The sequence below is a fragment of the Salmo trutta genome, chromosome 18 (assembly GCF_901001165.1).
Source record: "Salmo trutta chromosome 18, fSalTru1.1, whole genome shotgun sequence".
NCBI classification, from domain to species: domain Eukaryota; kingdom Metazoa; phylum Chordata; class Actinopteri; order Salmoniformes; family Salmonidae; genus Salmo; species Salmo trutta.
This window is the reverse complement of record NC_042974.1, coordinates 44,742,963-44,765,895: the sequence shown is the minus strand read 5'-3', so window position 1 is coordinate 44,765,895 and position 22,933 is coordinate 44,742,963. Positions and strand designations below refer to the sequence as shown.

Here is a 22,933-nt window from a genome sequence, read left to right as displayed (position 1 = left end):
ATTTCTATGTGAATTTGGTCAGGTTGCCATCCAAGTTACATATTAGGCCGACAATCATACAGGAGTCCTTGGAAAGGTATAGAAGGACCATATCCATGCCAGGATGATTCAATAAAAAAGGTAGTAGATGCAATATACACTACCACAATGATATAGAACAACAATGTGTAATTTAACTAGGAAATGCACATTTTCGTAGCTGCTGTTTACACCAAACAAAATGACGATGCTTCTTTCTTAATCAAGTCCAGTGCTTGAAGTGTAGAAAGTTTAGCAGTGAGGTCATATTTGATGACAAATTCTGGTAATGTCTTGAACATGTGGGAACATAAAGTTGGGAACCCTGGCATGGCGAGGAGAGGACCGTAAATAATGTAACACAGGCTCTGTGAGACATCAGGCCACCAGGAAGACAGCCTGTAGCCTCCAAAACATCTTATCACACAGGATTTCCCAGATATGATACAATGTACATGACCCACACCGCCTCAAAAACACTGGTCAAAAACACTGTCTGACCACCCCAAAACATCCACAGCAGCCAGACCAGACAGATGTGAAGAGAGAGAGAGAGCGCACGCGAGAGAAAATATTATAAAAAGCAAGTGAGTGAGACTGAGAAACAGAGGGCTAGAGAGAGAGAACAGACAAGAGAGAGAGAGGTGGAAACTGAGCTGCACTTCCTAACCTCCTGCCAAATGTATGACCATAGAGACACATATTTCCCTCAGATTACACAGACCCACAAAGAATTCGAAAACAAATCCAATTTTGATAAACTCCCATGTCCATTAGGTGAAATACTACATTGCACAATCACAGCAGCAAGATGTGTGACCTGTTGCCACAAGAAAAGGGCAACTAGTGAAGAACAAACACAATATTTACGTTGATTTATTTTCCCTTTTGTACTTTAACTATTTGCACATCATTACAACCCTATGCAGACATAATATGACATTATTTTTGAACTTTTGTAAGTGTAACGTTTACTGTAAAAATGTTATTTCACTTTTGGTTATTATCTATTTCACTTGCTTTGGCAATGTAAACATATATTTTTCATGCCAATAAAACCCTTCAATTAAACTGAATTGAGAGAAACAGAGCTAGAAAGAGAGGGAGAGAAACCCTCCCAATAGTCACACAATCATTAAAGGGACTGAATGGTTCTTATTATGGCATCTGACTGAGGCCCAGCTGGCCCAGTATGCAGAGCAGAGGGTCGACTGTAGTTCAGCACAGGGTCTTGTGATCTGGGGTTGGCTTGGGCCTGGGCGGGAGAGAGGGAGGGAGGACAGGGAGGGAGGAGAGGGAGGGAGGAGAGGGGGCATTGGGGAATGAGTGATGGACCTGGGGGTGAATGTCAAAACCATAAATCGAATCCTAACCCTGACCCAAGGCTCCTATGAAGTTTATTTACATTTCGCGCCCATCTTTAAAACATCTTTGTTTAGATGCTTCAAAGCAGCCATCTATATTAACCCCATCCCGTTCATATCCAAACCCACTCAAATGATATTTTATTAATTGCGTGTTTGTGTGCAGAGGGATTCTATTTTTACTCTATCGTCAGCCGCCTTTGCAGTTGTGCTGCCGACTACGCTTTGAGGCATTTAGGAGCTTTTAACTCTTTTCACATTGTGTTTCCTCCCGCTCCCACATGTTATTCCCTAGCTCATTTGCTAATGTATATTTGTGTTGATTTAAGCCTTTATTTAAATGAGAGATTTAATTAGATTAGCTGCCAGACATAGCCGGTACGATACTAACCACAGCGGTCGACAGTATCGCATTTCGTACCGGAGGAAGGAGGAGGTTTGTCTGTCTGTTTACGCTTCAACTCTAAAAGATTTTCAAGACAAATCATTTTGGAGTGTTTACTCTCGTCAGCCCTGCTAGGACTGCCCAACACATTTCATACACAGCAAGACAACGTTGATTATCAGTAGCAACAACTGGCTGACTGTACAAGAACAAAACACTGGCTACTTCAAGCATCTCACCCACATTAACATCAAGTCGAGTGGGTTGGAATTCATTTGACCGTCAGCGTGTGGAAAACAACCCTGGCAACTACAGTACGAGTAGCTCACTCACTTTTTTTATACCCATTTTTTTTTCTCATTTGTGAAAACGAAATAAATAGCCAGATGCAACATCCCGCCGGTTCACTTTCCTGCCGCCTGTGTGCTGCTCTTTTTGATGTGGGCGCCTGGAGTGAAACCTTGTTTGGACAGCCATGGGGTGGAGCTGGCCAGCTTATAACTCTGCCACAGAACACAGGCAGACACAGGGCAGCCCGCAGGGGTCCTCACACTGGGCGGAGGGAGGGAGGGTGCCCGGGGGGAATAGAAGCACACTACTATTACACCCCATCAAGGAAAACAGATCCCAGAGTGCTTCACATAGGAAACACAGAGCACGGAAGAGTGCCACTGAAAGAGAGGAAAGAGGGTGGAGAAAAAGAGAGAGATGAGAGAGGGAGGAGTAAAAAGACCACTATCGAAGCCCTCAGACTGTCATTCAGGAAGAGAGCCATGGCAACACAGATTGCCATTGTCCAACTCGTTTAGGGGCAGAATTATGTTTATTACAGTTATCATTATCAACATGCTTTAAAGGGTTTTTAAACACTCCATTAGAGACTGTGGACAATAAAATGCAGTTGCTATCTGTATTTCTAGTGCTACATTACAAGTAGCAAACTAACTGTCTGTCCTCTATATTTCTCTGTACACACACAAGCACTTAAGTGTACGTAATTCCCACTTTTCAATTGCCATAGAAATCAGAGGAAAAATATGCCCTAAGCACTGTTGGCACGAGTTATATATATACTGCTCAAAAATATAAAGGGAACACTTAAACAACACAATGTAACTCCAAGTCAATCACACTTCTGTGAAATCAAACTGTCCACTTAGGAAGCAACACTGATTGACAATAAATTTCACATGGAATTTCAAATGGAATAGACAACAGGTGGAAATTATAGGCAATTAGCAAGACACCCCCCAATAAAGGAGTGGTTCTGCAGGTGGTAACCACAGACCACTTCTCAGTTCCTATGCTTCCTGGCTGATGCTTTGGTCACTTTTGAATGCTGCCGGTGCTTTCACTCTAGTGGTAGCATGAGACGGAGTCTACAACCTACACAAGTGGCTCAGGTAGTGCAGCTCATCCAGGATGGCACATCAATGCAAGCTGTGGCAAGAAGGTTTGCTGTGTCTGTCAGCGTAGTGTCCAGAGCATGGAGGCGCTACCAGGAGACAGGCCAGTACATCAGGAGACGTGGAGGAGGCCGTAGGAGGGCAACAACCCAGCAGCAGGACCGCTACCTCCACCTTTGTGCAAGGAGGAGCACTGCCAGAGCCCTGCAAAATGACCTCCAGCAGGCCACAAATGTGCATGTGTCTGCTCAAACGGTCAGAAACAGACTCCATGAGGGTGGTATGAGGGCCCGACGTCCACAGGTGGGGGTTGTGCTTACAGCCCAACACCGTGCAGGACGTTTGGCATTTGCCAGAGAACACCAATATTGGCAAATTCGCCACTGGCGCCCTGTGCTCTTCACAGATGAAAGCAGGTTCACACTGAGCACATGTGACAGACGTGACAGTCTGGAGACGCCGTGGAGAGCGTTCTGCAGCCTGCAACATCCTCCAGCATGACCGGTTTGGCGGTGGGTCAGTCATGGTGTGGGGTGGCATTTCTTTGGGGGGCCGCACAGCCCTCCATGTGCTCGCCAGAGGTAGCCTGACTGCCATTAGGTACCGAGATGAGATCCTCAGACCCCTTGTGAGACCATATGCTGGTGCGGTTGGCCCTGGGTTCCTCCTAATGCAAGACAATGCTAGACCTCATGTGGCTGGAGTGTGTCAGCAGTTCCTGCAAGAGGAAGGCATTGATGCTATGGACTGGCCCGCCCGTTCCCCAGACCTGAATCCAATTGAGCACATCTGGGACATCATGTCTCGCTCCATCCACCAACGCCACGTTGCACCACAGACTGTCCAGGAGTTGGCAGATGCTTTAGTCCAGGTCTGGGAGAAGATCCCTCAGGAGACCATCCGCCACCTCATCAGGAGCATGCCCAGGGGTTGTAGGGAGGTAATACAGGCACGTGGAGGCCACACACACTACTGAGCCTCATTTTGACTTGTTTTAAGGACATTACATCAAAGTTGGATCAGCCTGTAGTGTGGTTTTACACTTTAATTTTGAGTGTGACTCCAAATCCAGACCTCCATGGGTTGATAAATTGGATTTCCATTGATTATTTTTGTGTGATTTTGTTGTCAGCACATTCAACTATGTAAAGAAAAAAGTATTTAATAAGATTATTTCATTCATTCAGATCTAGGATGTGTTATTTTAGTGTTCCCTTTATTTTTTTGAGCAGTGTATATATATATATATATATATATATATATTAAAGAATCAGTTGTATCAAAAAGTTGCCTGTCAGAGACGGGGGCTAAGTGCTCAAACACAGACAGGAACAAACCTGACATCTAAAATAATGAGTGTGCTGATTCTAGGGCTGGTTGCATGGTATAGAGATGGGTAATACAGGGGCTGGTTGCATGGTATAGAGCTGGGTAATACAGGGGCTGGTTGCATGGTATAGAGCTGGGTAAAGCAGGGGCTGGTTGCATGGTATAGAGCTGGGTAAAGCAGGGGCTGGTTGCATGGTATAGACCTGGGTAAAGCAGGGGCTGGTTGCATGGTATAGAGCTGGGTAAAGCAGGGGCTGGTTGCATGGTATAGAGCTGGGTAACACAGGGGCTGGTTGCATGGTATAGAGCTGGGTAAAGCAGGGGCTGGTTGAATGGTATAGAGCTGGGTAATACAGGGGCTGGTTGCATGGTATAGAGCTGGGTAATACAGGGGCTGGTTGCATGGTATAGAGCTGGGTAAAGCAGGGGCTGGTTGCATGGTATAGAGCTGGGTAAAGCAGGGGCTGGTTGCATGGTATAGACCTGGGTAAAGCAGGGGCTGGTTGCATGGTATAGAGCTGGGTAAAGCAGGGGCTGGTTGCATGGTATAGAGCTTGGTAAAGCAGGGGCTGGTTGCATGGTATAGAGCTGGGTAAAGCAGGGGCTGGTTGCATGGTATAGAGCTGGGTAAAGCAGGGGCTGGTTGCATGGTATAGAGCTGGGTAAAGCAGGGGCTGGTTGCATGGTATAGAGCTGGGTAAAGCAGGGGCTGGTTGCATGGTATAGAGCTGGGTAAAGCAGGGGCTGGTTGCATGGTATAGAGCTGGGTAATACAGGGGCTGGTTGCATGGTATAGAGCTGGGTAGAGCTGGGGCTGGTGGTTGGTTACTGGTTGTGTGGTATAGAGCTGGGTAGAGCTGGGGCTGGTGGTTGGTTACTGGTTGTGTGGTATAGAGCTGGTAGAGCTGGGGCTGGTGGTTGGTTACTGGTTGTGTGGTATAGAGCTGGGGCTGGTAATTGGTTACTGGTTGTGTGGTATAGAGCTGGGGCTGGTAATTGGTTACTGGTTGTGTGGTATAGAGCTGGTAGAGCTGGGGCTGGTGGTTGGTTACTGGTTGTGTGGTATAGAGCTGGGGCTGGTAAATGGTTACTGGTTGTGTGGTATAGAGCTGGTAGAGCTGGGGCTGGTGGTTGGTTACTGGTTGTGTGGTATAGAGCTGGGGCTGGTAATTGGTTACTGGTTGTGTGGTATAGAGCTGGTAGAGCAGGGGCTGGTGGTTGATTACTGGTTGTGTGGTATAGAGCTGGGACTGGTGGTTGGTTACTGGTTGTGTGGTATAGAGCTGGTAGAGCTGGGGCTGGTGGTTGGTTACTGGTTGTGTGGTATAGAGCTGGGGCTGGTAATTCGTTACTGGTTGTGTGGTATAGAGCTGGGGCTGGTAATTGGTTACTGGTTGTGTGGTATAGAGCTGGTAGAGCTGGGGCTGGTGGTTGGTTACTGGTTGTGTGGTATAGAGCTGGGGCTGGTAATTGGTTACTGGTTGTGTGGTATAGAGCTGGTAGAGCTGGGGCTGGTGGTTGGTTACTGGTTGTGTGGTATAGAGCTGGGGCTGGTGGTTGGTTACTGGTTGTGTGGTATAGAGCGGGTAGAGCTGGGGCTGGTGGTTGGTTACTGGTTGTGTGGTATAGAGCTGGGACTGGTGGTTGGTTACTGGTTGTGTGGTATAGAGCTGGGGCTGGTGGTTGGTTACTGGTTGTGTGGTATAGAGCTGGGGCTGGTGGTTGGTTACTGGTTGTGTGGTATAGAGAGGGTAGAGCTGGGGCTGGTGGTTGGTTAATGGTTGTGTGGTATAGAGCGGGTAGAGCTGGGGCTGGTGGTTGGTTACTGGTTGTGTGGTATAGAGCTGGGACTGGTGGTTGGTTACTGGTTGTGTGGTATAGAGCTGGGGCTGGTGGTTGGTTACTGGTTGTGTGGTATAGAGCTGGGGCTGGTGGTTGGTTACTGGTTGTGTGGTATAGAGAGGGTAGAGCTGGGGCTGGTGGTTGGTTAATGGTTGTGTGGTATAGAGCGGGTAGAGCTGGGGCTGGTGGTTGGTTACTGGTTGTGTGGTATAGAGCTGGTAGAGCTGGGGCTGGTGGTTGGTTACTGGTTGTGTGGTATAGAGCGGGTAGAGCTGGGGCTGGTGGTTGGTTACTGGTTGTGTGGTATAGAGCTGGTAGAGCTGGGGCTGGTGGTTGGTTACTGGTTGTGTGGTATAGAGCTGGGGCTGGTAATTGGTTACTGGTTGTGTGGTATAGAGGTGGTAGAGCTGGGGCTGGTGGTTGGTTACTGGTTGTGTGGTATAGAGTTGGAACTGGTGGTTGGTTACTGGTTGTGTGGTATAGAGTTGGGACTGGTGGTTGGTTTGTGTGGTATATAGCGGGTAGAGCTGGGGCTGGTGGTTGGTTACTGGTTGTGTGGTATAGAGCGGGTAGAGCTGGGGCTGGTGGTTGGTTACTGGTTGTGTGGTATAGAGCTGGTAGAGCTGGGGCTGGTGGTTGGTTACTGGTTGTGTGGTATAGAGCTGGTAGAGCTGGGGCTGGTAATCGGTTACTGGTTGTGTGGTATAGAGAGGGTAGAGCTGAGGCTGGTGGTTGGTTACTGGTTGTGTGGTATAGAGCTGGTAGAGCTGGGGCTGGTGGTTGGTTACTGGTTGTGTGGTATAGAGCTGGGGCTGGTGGTTGGTTACTGGTTGTGTGGTATAGTGCTGGTAGAGCTGGGGCTGGTGGTTGGTTACTGGTTGTGTGGTATAGAGCTGGGTAGAGCTGGGGCTGGTGGTTAGTTACTGGTTGTGTGGTATAGAGCTGGGGCTGGTGGTTGGTTACTGGTTGTGTGGTATAGAGCTGGGGCTGGTGGTTGGTTACTGGTTGTGTGGTATAGAGCTGGTAGAGCTGGGGCTGGTGGTTGGTTACTGGTTGTGTGGTATAGAGAGGGTAGAGCTGGGGCTGGTGGTTGGTTACTGGTTGTGTGGTATAGAGCGGGTAGAGCTGGGGCTGGTGGTTGGTTACTGGTTGTGTGGTATAGAGCTGGTAGAGCTGGGGCTGGTGGTTAGTTACTGGTTGTGTGGTATAGAGCTGGTAGAGCTGGGGCTGGTAGTTGGTTACTGGTTGTGTGGTATAGAGCTGGTAGAGCTGGGACTGGTGGTTGGTTACTGGTTGTGTGGTATAGAGATGGGGCTGGTCGTTGGTTACTGGTTGTGTGGTATAGAGCTGGGGCTGGTGGTTGGTTACTGGTTGTGTGGTATAGAGCTGGTAGAGCTGGGGCTGGTGGTTGGTTACTGGTTGTGTGGTATAGAGCTGGTAGAGCTGGGGCTGGTGGTTGGTTACTGGTTGTGTGGTATAGAGCGGGTTGAGCTGAGGCTGGTGGTTGGTTACTGGTTGTGTGGTATAGAGCTGGGGCTGGTGGTTGGTTACTGGTTGTGTGGTATAGAGCTGGTAGAGCTGGGGCTGGTGGTTGGTTACTGGTTGTGTGGTATAGAGCTGGGTAGAGCTGGGGCTGGTGGTTAGTTACTGGTTGTGTGGTATAGAGCTGGGGCTGGTGGTTGGTTACTGGTTGTGTGGTATAGAGCTGGGGCTGGTGGTTGGTTACTGGTTGTGTGGTACAGAGCTGGTAGAGCTGGGGCTGGTGGTTGGTTACTGGTTGTGTGGTATAGAGAGGGTAGAGCTGGGGCTGGTGGTTGGTTACTGGTTGTGTGGTATAGAGCGGGTAGAGCTGGGGCTGGTGGTTGGTTACTGGTTGTGTGGTATAGAGCTTGTAGAGCTGGGGCTGGTGGTTGGTTACTGGTTGTGTGATATAGAGCTGGTAGAGCTGGGGCTGGTGGTTGGTTACTGGTTGTGTGGTATAGAGCTGGGACTGGTGGTTGGTTACTGGTTGTGTGGTATAGAGCTGGTAGAGCTGGGGCTGGTAATTGGTTACTGGTTGTGTGGTATAGAGCTGTGGCTGGTGGTTGGTTACTGGTTGTGTGGTATAGAGCTGGTAGAGCTGGGGCTGGTAATTGGTTACTGGTTGTGTGGTATAGAGCTGGTAGAGCTGGGGCTGGTGGTTGGTTACTGGTTGTGTGGTATGGAGCTGGTAGAGCTGGGGCTGGTGGTTGGTTACTGGTTGTGTGGTATAGAGAGGGTAGAGCTGGGGCTGGTGGTTGGTTACTGGTTGTGTGGTATAGAGCTGGTAGAGCTGGGGCTGGTGGTTGGTTACTGGTTGTGTGGTATAGAGCTGGGGCTGGTGGTTGGTTACTGGTTGTGTGGTATAGAGCTGGGGCTGGTGGTTGGTTACTGGTTGTGTGGTTTAGAGCTGGTAGTGCTGGCACTGGTGGTTGGTTAATGGTTGTATGGTATAGAGCTGGTAGAGCTGGGGCTGGTGGTTGGTTACTGGTTGTGTGGTATAGAGCTGGGGCTGGTGGTTGGTTACTGGTTGTGTGGTATAGAGCTGGGGCTGGTGGTTGGTTACTGGTTGTGTGGTATAGAGCTGGTAGCGCTGGGACTGGTGGTTGGTTAATGGTTGTGTGGTATAGAGCTGGTAGAGCTGGGGCTGGTGATTGGTTACTGGTTGTGTGGTATAGAGCGGGTAGAGCTGGGGCTGGTGGTTGGTTACTGGTTGTGTGGTATAGAGCGGGTAGAGCTGGGGCTGGTGGTTGGTTACTGGTTGTGTGGTATAGAGCTGGTAGAGCTGGGACTGGTGGTTGGTTACTGGTTGTGTGGTATAGAGCTGGTAGAGCTGGGGCTGGTCGTTGGTTACTGGTTGTGTGGTATAGAGCTGGGGCTGGTGGTTGGTTACTGGTTGTGTGGTATAGAGCTGGGACTGGTGGTTGGTTAATGGTTGTGTGGTATAGAGCGGGTAGAGCTGTGGCTGGTGGTTGGTTGCTGGTTGTGTGGTATAGAGCGGGTAGAGCTGGGGCTGGTGGTTGGTTACTGGTTGTGTGGTATAGAGCTGGGGCTGGTGGTTGGTTACTGGTTGTGTGGTATAGAGCTGGGGCTGGTAATTGGTTACTGGTTGTGTGGTATAGAGCTGGTAGAGCTGGGGCTGGTGGTTGGTTACTGGTTGTGTGGTATAGAGCTGGTAGAGCTGGGGCTGGTGGTTGGTTACTGGTTGTGTGATATAGAGCTGGTAGAGCTGGGGCTGGTGGTTGGTTACTGGTTGTGTGGTATAGAGCTGGGACTGGTGGTTGGTTACTGGTTGTGTGGTATAGAGCTGGTAGAGCTGGGGCTGGTAATTGGTTACTGGTTGTGTGGTATAGAGCTGGGGCTGGTGGTTGGTTACTGGTTGTGTGGAATAGAGCTGGTAGAGCTGGGGCTGGTAATTGGTTACTGGTTGTGTGGTATAGAGCTGGTAGAGCTGGGGCTGGTGGTTGGTTACTGGTTGTGTGGTATAGAGCTGGTAGAGCTGGGGCTGGTGGTTGGTTACTGGTTGTGTGGTATAGAGAGGGTAGAGCTGGGGCTGGTGGTTGGTTACTGGTTGTGTGGTATAGAGCTGGTAGAGCTGGGGCTGGTGGTTGGTTACTGGTTGTGTGGTATAGAGCTGGGGCTGGTGGTTGGTTACTGGTTGTGTGGTATAGAGCTGGGGCTGGTGGTTGGTTACTGGTTGTGTGGTTTAGAGCTGGTAGTGCTGGCACTGGTGGTTGGTTAATGGTTGTATGGTATAGAGCTGGTAGAGCTGGGGCTGGTGGTTGGTTACTGGTTGTGTGGTATAGAGCTGGGGCTGGTGGTTGGTTACTGGTTGTGTGGTATAGAGCTGGGGCTGGTGGTTGGTTACTGGTTGTGTGGTATAGAGCTGGTAGAGCTGGGACTGGTGGTTGGTTAATGGTTGTGTGGTATAGAGCTGGTAGAGCTGGGGCTGGTGGTTGGTTACTGGTTGTGTGGTATAGAGCGGGTAGAGCTGGGGCTGGTGGTTGGTTACTGGTTGTGTGGTATAGAGCGGGTAGAGCTGGGGCTGGTGGTTGGTTACTGGTTGTGTGGTATAGAGCTGGTAGAGCTGGGACTGGTGGTTGGTTACTGGTTGTGTGGTATAGAGCTTGTAGAGCTGGGGCTGGTGGTTGGTTACTGGTTGTGTGGTATAGAGCTGGTAGAGCTGGGGCTGGTCGTTGGTTACTGGTTGTGTGGTATAGAGCTGGGGCTGGTGGTTGGTTACTGGTTGTGTGGTATAGAGCTGGGACTGGTGGTTGGTTAATGGTTGTGTGGTATAGAGCGGGTAGAGCTGGGGCTGGTGGTTGGTTGCTGGTTGTGTGGTATAGAGCGGGTAGAGCTGGGGCTGGTGGTTGGTTACTGGTTGTGTGGTATAGAGCTGGGGCTGGTGGTTGGTTACTGGTTGTGTGGTTTAGAGCTGGTAGTGCTGGCACTGGTGGTTGGTTAATGGTTGTATGGTATAGAGCTGGTAGAGCTGGGGCTGGTGGTTGGTTACTGGTTGTGTGGTATAGAGCTGGGGCTGGTGGTTGGTTACTGGTTGTGTGGTATAGAGCTGGTAGAGCTGGGACTGGTGGTTGGTTAATGGTTGTGTGGTATAGAGCTGGTAGAGCTGGGGCTGGTGGTTGGTTACTGGTTGTGTGGTATAGAGCGGGTAGAGCTGGGGCTGGTGGTTGGTTACTGGTTGTGTGGTATAGAGCGGGTAGAGCTGGGGCTGGTGGTTGGTTACTGGTTGTGTGGTATAGAGCTGGTAGAGCTGGGACTGGTGGTTGGTTACTGATTGTGTGGTATAGAGCTGGTAGAGCTGGGGCTGGTGGTTGGTTACTGGTTGTGTGGTATAGAGCTGGTAGAGCTGGGGCTGGTCGTTGGTTACTGGTTGTGTGGTATAGAGCTGGGGCTGGTGGTTGGTTACTGGTTGTGTGGTATAGAGCTGGGACTGGTGGTTGGTTAATGGTTGTGTGGTATAGAGAGGGTAGAGCTGTGGCTGGTGGTTGGTTGCTGGTTGTGTGGTATAGAGCGGGTAGAGCTAGGGCTGGTGGTTGGTTACTGGTTGTGTGGTATAGAGCTGGGGCTGGTGGTTGGTTACTGGTTGTGTGGTATAGAGCTGCGGCTGGTAATTGGTTACTGGTTGTGTGGTATAGAGCTGGTAGAGCTGGGGCTGGTGTTTGGTTACTGGTTGTGTGGTATAGAGCGGGTAGAGCTGGGGCTGGTGGTTGGTTACTGGTTGTGTGGTATAGAGCTGGGGCTGGTGGTTGGTAACTGGTTGTGTGGTATAGAGCTGGGGCTGGTGGTTGGTTACTGGTTGTGTGCTATAGAGCTGGGGCTGGTGGTTGGTTACTGGTTGTGTGGTATAGAGCTGGGGCTGGTAATTGGTTACTGGTTGTGTGGTATAGAGCTGGTAGAGCAGGGGCTGGTGGTTGATTACTGGTTGTGTGGTATAGAGCTGGGACTGGTGGTTGGTTACTGGTTGTGTGGTATAGAGCTGGTAGAGCTGGGGCTGGTGGTTGGTTACTGGTTGTGTGGTATAGAGCTGGGGCTGGTAATTCGTTACTGGTTGTGTGGTATAGAGCTGGGGCTGGTAATTGGTTACTGGTTGTGTGGTATAGAGCTGGTAGAGCTGGGGCTGGTGGTTGGTTACTGGTTGTGTGGTATAGAGCTGGGGCTGGTGGTTGGTTACTGGTTGTGTGGTATAGAGCTGGGACTGGTGGTTGGTTACTGGTTGTGTGGTATAGAGCTGGGGCTGGTGGTTGGTTACTGGTTGTGTGGTATAGAGCTGGGGCTGGTGGTTGGTTACTGGTTGTGTGGTATAGAGAGGGTAGAGCTGGGGCTGGTGGTTGGTTAATGGTTGTGTGGTATAGAGCGGGTAGAGCTGGGGCTGGTGGTTGGTTACTGGTTGTGTGGTATAGAGCTGGTAGAGCTGGGGCTGGTGGTTGGTTACTGGTTGTGTGGTATAGAGCGGGTAGAGCTGGGGCTGGTGGTTGGTTACTGGTTGTGTGGTATAGAGCTGGTAGAGCTGGGGCTGGTGGTTGGTTACTGGTTGTGTGGTATAGAGCTGGGGCTGGTAATTGGTTACTGGTTGTGTGGTATAGAGGTGGTAGAGCTGGGGCTGGTGGTTGGTTACTGGTTGTGTGGTATAGAGTTGGGGCTGGTGGTTGGTTACTGGTTGTGTGGTATAGAGTTGGGATTTGTGGTTGGTTTGTGTGGTATATAGCGGGTAGAGCTGGGGCTGGTGGTTGGTTACTGGTTGTGTGGTATAGAGCGGGTAGAGCTGGGGCTGGTGGTTGGTTACTGGTTGTGTGGTATAGAGCTGGTAGAGCTGGGGCTGGTGGTTGGTTACTGGTTGTGTGGTATAGAGCTGGTAGAGCTGGGGCTGGTAATTGGTTACTGGTTGTGTGGTATAGAGAGGGTAGAGCTGAGGCTGGTGGTTGGTTACTGGTTGTGTGGTATAGAGCTGGTAGAGCTGGGGCTGGTGGTTGGTTACTGGTTGTGTGGTATAGAGCTGGGGCTGGTGGTTGGTTACTGGTTGTGTGGTATAGTGCTGGTAGAGCTGGGGCTGGTGGTTGGTTACTGGTTGTGTGGTATAGAGCTGGGTAGAGCTGGGGCTGGTGGTTGGTTACTGGTTGTGTGGTATAGAGCGGGTAGAGCTGGGGCTGGTGGTTGGTTACTGGTTGTGTGGTATAGAGCTGGTAGAGCTGGGGCTGGTGGTTGGTTACTGGTTGTGTGGTATAGAGCTGGTAGAGCTGGGGCTGGTAATTGGTTACTGGTTGTGTGGTATAGAGAGGGTAGAGCTGAGGCTGGTGGTTGGTTACTGGTTGTGTGGTATAGAGCTGGTAGAGCTGGGGCTGGTGGTTGGTTACTGGTTGTGTGGTATAGAGCTGGGGCTGGTGGTTGGTTATTGGTTGTGTGGTATAGAGCTGGGGCTGGTAATTGGTTACTGGTTGTGTGGTATAGAGAGGGTAGAGCTGAGGCTGGTGGTTGGTTACTGGTTGTGTGGTATAGAGCTGGTAGAGCTGGGGCTGGTGGTTAGTTACTGGTTGTGTGGTATAGAGCTGGTAGAGCTGGGGCTGGTGGTTGGTTACTGGTTGTGTGGTATAGAGCTGGTAGAGCTGGGACTGGTGGTTGGTTACTGGTTGTGTGGTATAGAGATGGGGCTGGTCGTTGGTTACTGGTTGTGTGGTATAGAGCTGGGGCTGGTGGTTGGTTACTGGTTGTGTGGTATAGAGCTGGTAGAGCTGGGGCTGGTGGTTGGTTACTGGTTGTGTGGTATAGAGCTGGTAGAGCTGGGGCTGGTGGTTGGTTACTGGTTGTGTGGTATAGAGCGGGTAGAGCTGGGGCTGGTGGTTGGTTACTGGTTGTGTGGTATAGAGCTGGTAGAGCTGGTGCTGGTAATTGGTTACTGGTTGTGTGGTATAGAGAGGGTAGAGCTGAGGCTGGTGGTTGGTTACTGGTTGTGTGGTATAGAGCTGGTAGAGCTGGGGCTGGTGGTTGGTTACTGGTTGTGTGGTATAGAGCTGGGGCTGGTGGTTGGTTACTGGTTGTGTGGTATAGAGTTGGAACTGGTGGTTGGTTACTGGTTGTGAGGTATAGAGTTGGGACTGGTGGTTGGTTTGTGTGGTATATAGCGGGTAGAGCTGGGGCTGGTGGTTGGTTACTGGTTGTGTGGTATAGAGCGGGTAGAGCTGGGGCTGGTGGTTGGTTACTGGTTGTGTGGTATAGAGCTGGTAGAGCTGGGGCTGGTGGTTGGTTACTGGTTGTGTGGTATAGAGCTGGTAGAGCTGGGGCTGGTGGTTGGTTACTGGTTGTGTGGTATAGAGCGGGTTGAGCTGGGGCTGGTGGTTGGTTACTGGTTGTGTGGTATAGAGCTGGGGCTGGTGGTTGGTTACTGGTTGTGTGGTATAGAGCTGGGGCTGGTGGTTGGTTACTGGTTGTGTGGTATAGAGCTGGGTAGAGCTGGGGCTGGTGGTTAGTTACTGGTTGTGTGATATAGAGCTGGGGCTGGTGGTTGGTTACTGGTTGTGTGGTATAGAGCTGGGGCTGGTGGTTGGTTACTGGTTGTGTGGTACAGAGCTGGTAGAGCTGGGGCTGGTGGTTGGTTACTGGTTGTGTGGTATAGAGAGGGTAGAGCTGGGGCTGGTGGTTGGTTACTGGTTGTGTGGTATAGAGCGGGTAGAGCTGGGGCTGGTGGTTGGTTACTGGTTGTGTGGTATAGAGCTGGTAGAGCTGGGGCTGGTGGTTGGTTACTGGTTGTGTGATATAGAGCTGGTAGAGCTGGGGCTGGTGGTTGGTTACTGGTTGTGTGGTATAGAGCTGGGACTGGTGGTTGGTTACTGGTTGTGTGGTATAGAGCTGGTAGAGCTGGGGCTGGTAATTGGTTACTGGTTGTGTGGTATAGAGCTGGGGCTGGTGGTTGGTTACTGGTTGTGTGGTATAGAGCTGGTAGAGCTGGGGCTGGTAATTGGTTACTGGTTGTGTGGTATAGAGCTGGTAGAGCTGGGGTTTGGTGGTTGGTTACTGGTTGTGTGGTATGGAGCTGGTAGAGCTGGGGCTGGTGGTTGGTTACTGGTTGTGTGGTATAGAGAGGGTAGAGCTGGGGCTGGTGGTTGGTTACTGGTTGTGTGGTATAGAGCTGGTAGAGCTGGGGCTGGTGGTTGGTTACTGGTTGTGTGGTATAGAGCTGGGGCTGGTGGTTGGTTACTGGTTGTGTGGTATAGAGCTGGGGCTGGTGGTTGGTTACTGGTTGTGTGGTTTAGAGCTGGTAGTGCTGGCACTGGTGGTTGGTTAATGGTTGTATGGTATAGAGCTGGTAGAGCTGGGGCTGGTGGTTGGTTACTGGTTGTGTGGTATAGAGCTGGGGCTGGTGGTTGGTTACTGGTTGTGTGGTATAGAGCTGGGGCTGGTGGTTGGTTACTGGTTGTGTGGTATAGAGCTGGTAGCGCTGGGACTGGTGGTTGGTTAATGGTTGTGTGGTATAGAGCTGGTAGAGCTGGGGCTGGTGGTTGGTTACTGGTTGTGTGGTATAGAGCGGGTAGAGCTGGGGCTGGTGGTTGGTTACTGGTTGTGTGGTATAGAGCGGGTAGAGCTGGGGCTGGTGGTTGGTTACTGGTTGTGTGGTATAGAGCTGGTAGAGCTGGGACTGGTGTTTGGTTACTGGTTGTGTGGTATAGAGCTGGTAGAGCTGGGGCTGGTGGTTGGTTACTGGTTGTGTGGTATAGAGCTGGTAGAGCTGGGGCTGGTCGTTGGTTACTGGTTGTGTGGTATAGAGCTGGGGCTGGTGGTTGGTTACTGGTTGTGTGGTATAGAGCTGGGACTGGTGGTTGGTTAATGGTTGTGTGGTATAGAGCGGGTAGAGCTGTGGCTGGTGGTTGGTTGCTGGTTGTGTGGTATAGAGCGGGTAGAGCTGGGGCTGTTGGTTGGTTACTGGTTGTGTGGTATAGAGCTGGGGCTGGTGGTTGGTTACTGGTTGTGTGGTATAGAGCTGGGGCTGGAAATTGGTTACTGGTTGTGTGGTATGGAGCTGGTAGAGCTGGGGCTGGTGGTTGGTTACTGGTTGTGTGGTATAGAGAGGGTAGAGCTGGGGCTGGTGGTTGGTTACTGGTTGTGTGGTATAGAGCGGGTAGAGCTGGGGCTGGTGGTTGGTTACTGGTTGTGTGGTATAGAGCTGGTAGAGCTGGGGCTGGTGGTTGGTTACTGGTTGTGTGATATAGAGCTGGTAGAGCTGGGGCTGGTGGTTGGTTACTGGTTGTGTGGTATAGAGCTGGGACTGGTGGTTGGTTACTGGTTGTGTGGTATAGAGCTGGTAGAGCTGGGGCTGGTAATTGGTTACTGGTTGTGTGGTATAGAGCTGGGGCTGGTGGGTTGGTTACTGGTTGTGTGGTATAGAGCTGGTAGAGCTGGGGGCTGGTATTGGTTACTGGTTGTGTGGTATAGAGCTGGTAGAGCTGGGGCTGGTGGTTGGTTACTGGTTGTGTGGTATAGAGCTGGTAGAGCTGGGGCTGGTGGTTGGTTACTGGTTGTGTGGTATAGAGAGGGTAGAGCTGGGGCTGGTGGTTGGTTACTGGTTGTGTGGTATAGAGCTGGTAGAGCTGGGGCTGGTGGTTGGTTACTGGTTGTGTGGTATAGAGCTGGGGCTCGTGGTTGGTTACTGGTTGTGTGGTATAGAGCTGGGGCTGGTGGTTGGTTACTGGTTGTGTGGTATAGAGCTGGGGCTGGTGGTTGGTTACTGGTTGTGTGGTATAGAGCTGGTAGAGCTGGGACTGGTGGTTGGTTAATGGTTGTGTGGTATAGAGCTGGTAGAGCTGGGGCTGGTGGTTGGTTACTGGTTGTGTGGTATAGAGCGGGTAGAGCTGGGGCTGGTGGTTGGTTACTGGTTGTGTGGTATAGAGCGGGTAGAGCTGGGGCTGGTGGTTGGTTACTGGTTGTGTGGTATAGAGCTGGTAGAGCTGGGACTGGTGGTTGGTTACTGGTTGTGTGGTATAGAGCTTGTAGAACTGGGACTGGTGGTTGGTTACTGGTTGTGTGGTATAGAGCTGGTAGAGCTGGGGCTGGTCGTTGGTTACTGGTTGTGTGGTATAGAGCTGGGGCTGGTGGTTGGTTACTGGTTGTGTGGTATAGAGCTGGGACTGGTGGTTGGTTAATGGTTGTGTGGTATAGAGCGGGTAGAGCTGGGGCTGGTGGTTGGTTGCTGGTTGTGTGGTATAGAGCGGGTAGAGCTGGGGCTGGTGGTTGGTTACTGGTTGTGTGGTATAGAGCTGGGGCTGGTGGTTGGTTACTGGTTGTGTGGTATAGAGCTGGGGCTGGTGGTTGGTTACTGGTTGTGTGGTTTAGAGCTGGTAGTGCTGGCACTGGTGGTTGGTTAATGGTTGTATGGTATAGAGCTGGTAGAGCTGGGGCTGGTGGTTGGTTACTGGTTGTGTGGTATAGAGCTGGGGCTTGTGGTTGGTTACTGGTTGTGTGGTATAGAGCTGGTAGAGCTGGGACTGGTGGTTGGTTAATGGTTGTGTGGTATAGAGCTGGTAGAGCTGGGGCTGGTGGTTGGTTACTGGTTGTGTGGTATAGAGCGGGTAGAGCTGGGGCTGGTGGTTGGTTACTGGTTGTGTGGTATAGAGCGGGTAGAGCTGGGGCTGGTGGTTGGTTACTGGTTGTGTGGTATAGAGCTGGTAGAGCTGGGACTGGTGGTTGGTTACTGGTTGTGTGGTATAGAGCTGGTAGAGCTGGGGCTGGTGGTTGGTTACTGGTTGTGTGGTATAGAGCTGGTAGAGCTGGGGCTGGTCGTTGGTTACTGGTTGTGTGGTATAGAGCTGGGGCTGGTGGTTGGTTACTGGTTGTGTGGTATAGAGCTGGGACTGGTGGTTGGTTAATGGTTGTGTGGTATAGAGCGGGTAGAGCTGTGGCTGGTGGTTGGTTGCTGGTTGTGTGGTATAGAGCGGGTAGAGCTGGGGCTGGTGGTTGGTTACTGGTTGTGTGGTATAGAGCTGGGCTGGTGGTTGGTTACTGGTTGTGTGGTATAGAGCTGGGGCTGGTAATTGGTTACTGGTTGTGTGGTATAGAGCTGGTAGAGCTGGGGCTGGTGGTTGGTTACTGGTTGTGTGGTATAGAGCGGGTAGAGCTGGGGCTGGTGGTTGGTTACTGGTTGTGTGGTATAGAGCTGGGGCTGGTGGTTGGTAACTGGTTGTGTGGTATAGAGCTGGGGCTGGTGGTTGGTTACTGGTTGTGTGCTATAGAGCTGGGGCTGGTGGTTGGTTACTGGTTGTGTGGTATAGAGAGGGTAGAGCTGGGGCTGGTGGTTGGTTACTGGTTGTGTGGTATAGAGCGGGTAGAGCTGGGGCTGGTGGTTGGTTACTGGTTGTGTGGTATAGAGCTGGGGCTGGTGGTTGGTTACTGGTTGTGTGGTATAGAGCTGGGGCTGGTGGTTGGTTACTGGTTGTGTGGTATAGAGCTGGTAGAGCTGGGGCTGGTGGTTGGTTACTGGTTGTGTGGTATAGAGCTGGTAGAGCTGGGGCTGGTAATTGGTTACTGGTTGTGTGGTATAGAGAGGGTAGAGCTGAGGCTGGTGGTTGGTTACTGGTTGTGTGGTATAGAGCTGGTAGAGCTGGGGCTGGTGGTTGGTTACTGGTTGTGTGGTATAGAGCTGGTAGAGCTGGGGCTGGTGGTTGGTTACTGGTTGTGTGGTATAGAGCGGGTAGAGCTGGGGCTGGTGGTTGGTTACTGGTTGTGTGGTATAGAGCGGGTAGAGCTGGGACTGGTGGTTGGTTACTGGTTGTGTGGTATAGAGAGGGTAGAGCTGGGGTTGGTGGTTGGTTACTGGTTGTGTGGTATAGAGCTGGGGCTGGTGGTTGGTTACTGGTTGTGTGCTATAGAGCTGGGGCTGGTGGTTGGTTACTGGTTGTGTGGTATAGAGCGGGTAGAGCTGGGGCTGGTGGTTGGTTACTGGTTGTGTGGTATAGAGAGGGTAGAGCTGGGGCTGGTGGTTGGTTACTGGTTGTGTGGTATAGAGCGGGTAGAGCTGGGACTGGTGTTTGGTTACTGGTTGTGTGGTATAGAGAGGGTAGAGCTGGGGTTGGTGGTTGGTTACTGGTTGTGTGGTATAGAGCTGGTAGAGCTGGGGCTGGTGGTTGGTTACTGGTTGTGTGGTATAGAGCTGGTAGAGCTGGGGCTGGTAATTGGTTACTGGTTGTGTGGTATAGAGCTGGGGCTAGTGGTTGGTTACTGGTTGTGTGGTATAGAGCTGGTAGAGCTGGGGCTGGTGGTTGGTTACTGGTTGTGTGGTATAGAGCTGGTAGAGCTGGGGCTGGTAATTGGTTACTGGTTGTGTGGTATAGAGCTGGGGCTGGTGGTTTGGTTACTGGTTGTGTGGTATAGAGCTGGTAGAGCTGGGGCTGGTGGTTGGTTACTGGTTGTGTGGTATAGAGCTGGTAGAGCTGGGGCTGGTAATTGGTTACTGGTTGTGTGGTATAGAGCTGGTAGAGCTGGGGCTGGTAATTGGTTACTGGTTGTGTGGTATAGAGCTGGTAGAGCTGGGGCTGGTGGTTGGTTACTGGTTGTGTGGTATAGAGCGGGTAGAGCTGGGGCTGGTGGTTGGTTACTGGTTGTGTGGTATAGAGCTGGGGCTGGTGGTTGGTTAATGGTTGTGTGGTATAGAGAGGGTAGAGCTGGGGCTGGTGGTTGGTTACTGGTTGTTTGGTATAGAGCTGGTGGAGCTGGGGCTGGTGGTTGGTTACTGGTTGTGTGGTATAGAGCGGGTAGAGCTGGGGCTGGTGGTTGGTTACTGGTTGTGTGGTATAGAGCTGGTAGAGCTGGGGCTGGTGGTTGGTTACTGGTTGTGTGGTATAGAGCGGGTAGAGCTGGGGCTGGTGGTTGGTTACTGGTTGTGTGGTATAGAGCGGGTAGAGCTGGGGCTGGTGGTTGGTTACTGGTTGTGTGGTATAGAGCTGGGTAGAGCTGGGGCTGAGAGGCTGCGTCGTGGCCTTGTGAGAGAAAACGGGGAACATGCCTAAGTTATTACAGCAGGAAGGCAATCTGTCAAAGCCAGGCTGTTCTGGCATGGCCAATACCACTGGTGAGATCAGAGAGGCAGATTCTGCTTGCAATTACTGCTAAAGGACCTTGGATGCAGGCAGCCTGCTATCAATTATTTCCCTGGCCCCAGACACTTGGAGCTGTCAGGGCCCTACTGTCTTGTGTTTTGTAACAGTACGGAAGAGGCAGAGGGTGAGGGCGAAGAGAGAGGGAGAAGCTGAGTCTCTGTTCTCTCCTCTCTCAGACAGAGAGTAAAGGTACTGTAGTTGGTGTCGTTAAGCGCTGCTATTACGGAAACGCACACTTCAAATTGTTCTGCAAATTGTGCTCTCTTCTTCCTACGTATTCTCCTGTTGCGCTCCTTTTCTCTTTCTCTCTCCACCCTCCGGCTCAAATGATGGAATGAAGGGATTAACACTAGAAGGAGAGAGTGAGGAAGAAAGATTGAGGGAGGTAGAGAGAGAGAATGTTCAGGCTGACAGCTCTAACCTGTGTGTTTACAGTGAGCCTTCCAGTCATACGTGTACTCCCTGTCTGCGTCCCAAATGGCACCCTATTCCCCAAACATATAGTGTACTACTTTGATGATACTTTGACCAGAGCTTTATGGGCCCTGGTATAAAGTAGTGCACTAAATACAGAATAGGGTGCCATTTGGGACGCAGTCTCTGTGTACAGGCAGTGTGCACAGCAGAGGGCCCCTGAGGAAGGATCCAGAAAGGGCACAGGGAACTTCTCTGCCCAGTTGCACACTAGTCTTTCATATTAACAGGTGCTCCGGACCAACGACCAACTGAACCCTCACAGCAATTTGCAACACCAGTAGGACAATTAATCAAACAGATCAAAGTTGAAAAAAAAATATTCACTCCATTTTTTACATTTTGAAATATATCCCAGCTGAACCCCTGGTGCAACTTCCAATTATTTCTAAATGATAATGATGAGGTCATTTATCGATATCCTAATGGGTGGTAAGTGGAATCTGCATATTCACCGATGAGGCATTTATTGGATTGCCTCTGTTCTGTATCGCCACTCATCCCTCTATCCTTGTGGGATAAAGGAGAGAAGAGGGATAGATTAATCATTTTTCCGCAGGATGACAGCTCTTTGGCCCCGTCGGCCACTAACCCGTCCCCCGGGGCATGGCCTTGGATCATCCGGCGCAGTAGAGAGCTGCAGCTCTGGCACCAAATGGCAAATCCCCCCCTTCTCCCCAAGTCCCGGGACCTTATGGACAGAAACTTACCTTCTTATGGTGAGCAAATGTGCACTAAAGCAATAGCGGAGTTGCATGGAGCTGTCAGAGGAGAGAGGGAGAAACGTCAATTATTTCTATGGGGTTCGATGTGGAAAATAGGCCTTGAAGGCAAGTGGGTTGGGGATGTGCGTGTGCATGTGTGAGGAGGGGTAAGCAGGGGGTTATTGTCATTTTAAGCTTCTCAAGGTCGGCTAGCTGCCATCTTGAGTGTTTATATTATCTCATTCAGACAGAGTGATGTACTGTAGGTGCACCCTTGAACTGAGAGATGGTCATGCTATGGTTCACCTTAGGTTTCTAGTTATGCTATGCAATAAAGCATAATCACAATGGACACGCGTCCTAATATTTATAGATTTCTTAATTTCATTATTTTCCTTTTAGATGTGTGTTTATTGTTGTGAATTGTTAGATACTACTGCACTGTTGGAGCTAGGAACACAAGCATTTAGTTAGATACTACTGCACTGTTGGAGCTAGGAACACAAGCATTTAGTTAAATACTACTGCACTGTTGGAGCTAGGAACACAAGCATTTAGTTAGATATTACTACACTGTTGGAGCTAGGAACACAAGCATTTAGTTAGATACTACTGCACTGTTGGAGCTAGGAACACAAGCATTTAGTTAGATACTACTGCACTGTTGGAGCTAGGAACACAAGCATTTAGTTAGATATTACTGCACTGTTGGAGCTAGGAACACAAGCATTTAGTTAGATACTACTGCACTGTTGGAGCTAGGAACACAAGCATTTAGTTAAATACTACTGCACTGTTGGAGCTAGGAACACAAGCATTTAGTTAGATATTACTACACTGTTGGAGCTAGGAACACAAGCATTTAGTTAGATACTACTGCACTGTTGGAGCTAGGAACACAAGCATTTAGTTAGATACTACTGCACTGTTGGAGCTAGGAACACAAGCATTTAGTTAGATATTACTGCACTGTTGGAGCTAGGAACACAAGCATTTAGTTAGATATTACTGCACTGTTGGAGCTAGGAACACAAGCATTTAGTTAGATACTACTGCACTGTTGGAGCTAGGAACACAAGCATTTAGTTAGATACCACTGCACTGTTGGAGCTAGGAACACAAGCATTTAGTTATATACTACTGCACTGTTGGAGCTAGGAACACAAGCATTTAGTTAGATATTACTGCACTGTTGGAGCTAGGAACACAAGCATTTAGTTAGATACTACTGCACTGTTGGAGCTAGGAACACAAGCATTTAGTTAGATATTACTGCACTGTTGGAGCTAGGAACACAAGCATTTAGTTAGATACTACTGCACTGTTGGAGCTAGGAACACAAGCATTTAGTTAGATACTACTGCACTGTTGGAGCTAGGAACACAAGCATTTAGTTAGATACCACTGCACTGTTGGAGCTAGGAACACAAGCATTTAGTTAGATACTACTGCACTGTTGGAGCTAGGAACACAAGCATTTAGTTAGATACTACTGCACTGTTGGAGCTAGGAACACAAGCATTTAGTTAGATACTACTGCACTGTTGGAGCTAGGAACACAAGCATTTAGTTATATACTATTGCACTGTTGGAGCTAGGAACACAAGCATTTAGTTAGATACTACTGCACTGTTGGAGCTAGGAACACAAGCATTTAGTTAGATATTACTGCACTGCTGGAGCTAGGAACACAAGCATTTAGTTAGATACTACTGCACTGTTGGAGCTAGGAACACAAGCATTTCACTGCAGCCAACAATAATATCTGCTAAATATGGGTATGTGACCAATAACA

The 22,933-nt window shown here is 50.3% G+C and overlaps 1 protein-coding gene and 1 long non-coding RNA gene across 3 annotated transcripts in view; both read right to left on the bottom strand.

The window, feature by feature from the left end:
- lrmda (leucine rich melanocyte differentiation associated) overlaps positions 1 to 22,933 on the bottom strand; it is a 408,401-nt gene that overhangs the window by 320,640 nt on the left and 64,828 nt on the right. The window lies entirely within an intron of this gene.
- LOC115153362 (uncharacterized) lies at positions 905 to 2,434 on the bottom strand. The gene is made up of 2 exons (XR_003867686.1): positions 2,101 to 2,434; positions 905 to 1,273 (listed from the first exon to the last, which is right to left on the bottom strand). It is a non-coding gene; the product is annotated as an uncharacterized LOC115153362 (long non-coding RNA).